Genomic DNA, 2,836 nt, shown 5'->3' with positions numbered 1-2,836 from the left:
GAGCCACCCAGGTGCCCCTAAGATTTATTTTAACTGAACCCGATTTTGTGCAGTTCTTTACACATAGGAAACATTTATTTGATATCATCTGATTGAGCTTTGCAAATAAAAAGCCTAGCTTATGGAATCTCAGTTACTTTGAAAATATAATTTTGTACAGAGCATGAAGTTGATTGAAAACAGACAGAACCACAACTTCACAGGACGGTGAGGTCAGAGTTTGGACCCTCCAGAGTTGAAAGAACAGCAAGGTACGGGGCAGGGCAGGGGGAAGATGGTCTGAGTCAGAGCAGAAGGGAGGGCTCCTCACGAGAAAACCTGCCTGGTTACCATCACTGGCTGTCTCATCACCAGTGCCACCTCCTCATGGCCAGAGCAAGATCATATAATTGCACGCCCCCCATCCTTGCCACTTTACACAGCTGGACCTTATCTATCCTATTGCCTCCTTTCACCTGTCAAAAAGCACCTGTACTTCTCTTCAGGAATGTTTTCCAATGTTACCTTGCCTCTGAAGCCCTCCTGGGTCCCTTAGCTCATTGCACTGTCCCCCCGCCCCCCCACCATGGATGCCTTTGCCTGCACTTCTGAACCTTCTCAACATAAGCTTTTAGTGCCTAAATCCCTGTAACTGTTTATAAGTCTGCTTCTCTCCCACCAGACCATGACCTATTTGAAGATAAAAACAAAATTTTACACACTGGGTGCCTGGTACATAGTAGGAGCATGACAATTATGAGCTAAAAAATGAATAGACTCAGATTGACAACATCCTGCAGAAACGCTGAAGAATGTGCTAAGATTTGGAGTCAAGGTGGATTTGCCAGAGCAGATAGCATTATAGATGGGCTCTGCCCTCATTTTATGACCCAAAAGTAAGACTTGAAGTAAGGTCTTCTCAGGAGCCCTGAAAGCCAACTAAAATCCGGGGTGGGGGGTGGGGTGGGGAAAGATGTGCCATATGAACTATGACTTTTCAAAAGGTATTTTGGGTTGGAGATGGTGACATTGGGGCAGAGTAGGGAGGCAATGCCTTCTCCTTAGAAAGCATTTTTTATTCCAGAATGTAAATGGCTAAGCAAGAAAAGGGGTGCTCAGAGTAATCTCTGTCCTCTAGTCCAGAAAGAGAGGCATGGAGGGCATCTCCTGTCCAGTCTGCTAAACAAGTTGGAGGAAGAAACTATAATGCCAGCAGAAATCCTACTCATGGTGAAGGAACGTGTATTTGGCTCATACTCTAAGGAACTTGCTTATGATAAGGAACCAAGACGCAGATGGTTACAGAGGCCAGGTGTGTGTGATTACTAAGTGAAGCCGGACTGTGTGACAGACAATAGGGAGCAAGTATGGAGTAAGGATAATAGAAGAGGGCACATCCTGTATCAAGGACCCCCACAAATTACCACCCACAACCACTACTCAACTCCATGTGGTTATTTCTATTCAGGAATGTGGGCCCACATTTGCCAGATCTTTCTAATTTTTATGAGAGGCGGAAATTCAGATTTAGTACACAATCTCCCAATTTTGAAAAGTAGACAATAATTTAATTATTTTAAATCACACTTGAGCCTACATTGTATGAGCCAAACAATAAATGCCTCAAAGCTGAATCTGGGTCATGGGTTATTAATTTGTAATATGATGATTTGAAAAGAGAAGGAGATAGTCAAGGAGCACTCGGTGGTTCAGAGAGTGAAATTACTCAATATGATCCAGAAGTTCCCCTGCATCTTATTGGTACCTAGCATTGAACATGGCTTTGATCACCCCATGGTTCTGTATACTCAAAATCTACACTTCCATTGATATCTAGAAAGAAGAACATCTAAACATCTTAAAACAGAGAATCAAACCATTTACCATACAGGGAATTTGGTTAAGGGTTGTTTTTCGTTGTCAGTTAATAAATAAGAGTGGACCAACATTAACGTTTGGTGTATTAGGTTGGTGCCTGTGGAAGGGAGACATGTTTTCTGAGCCTCTATAAAAAAAACCATAAGGATTTTAGAGAAATAAAAATCAAGTGGAAGTACAGTTTTCTAAAAAAAAAAAGAAAGAAAGAAAAAAAGAAAGAAAGAAAGAAAGAGATGGAACCATGAAGTTTCGTTTCAGAGGTGTGGTACCAGAGTTGCCCTGGCCTAGATTTCCACAGGATGCGTTTTCCACCTGGAAATAAATGAACACAAAACGTTGCTGGGTAGTAGTATGTGTGGTTGGCATACCAGAAGTGGATGAATAGGGAAAAGGCACCCAGAGCAGTTAGAGAGATTCTAAGAAGTTATGCAGAGCCAGAGTTGAAAAACAAACTTAACAGATCATATGTAGGTGTAAATCAATATTTTTAGCTCAAAGAATTTTTTAAAAACTGATTTTTATAAGCCTCAGAAGATCACAGCTGCCATGGCTTAAAATCAATTTTAACTCATTTTCCATTCATGTAATATGAGAGGAGGGAGCCAATTTCACTGGTTCACTGGAGAAATAGTTTAAGGGTTTCCATAGTGGAGAAAGAAGTTGGTTTCAGTTCAGACAGATATTTCAAGCTTCAAGGGCTGTGTCTGGACGGAGAAGGATTTGCTCTCCCGGAAGTCCCATCACACACAGGGAGTGTGAACATATTTCAGGGCTTCTCAGGTACTGGAATTCCTGTGGCACTTAGACTAGAAGAGACTACAGTCCCAGCTGCCTCTGGAACCCTTGCTTGTGATTTCAGCCTTCCAGAGAGACGGAAGACCCTGTCATCAGCATGTTTAAAAGGAAATCCTTCAAGGGGAGAAGACTCTGAATCAGTGAGGACTGGCTGGCCGGCGTGTGTGTGTGTGTGTGTGTGTGT

The sequence above is a fragment of the Panthera uncia genome, chromosome F2 (assembly GCF_023721935.1).
Source record: "Panthera uncia isolate 11264 chromosome F2, Puncia_PCG_1.0, whole genome shotgun sequence".
NCBI classification, from domain to species: Eukaryota; Metazoa; Chordata; class Mammalia; order Carnivora; family Felidae; genus Panthera; species Panthera uncia.
Note: the sequence above shows the minus strand (reverse complement) of the source record.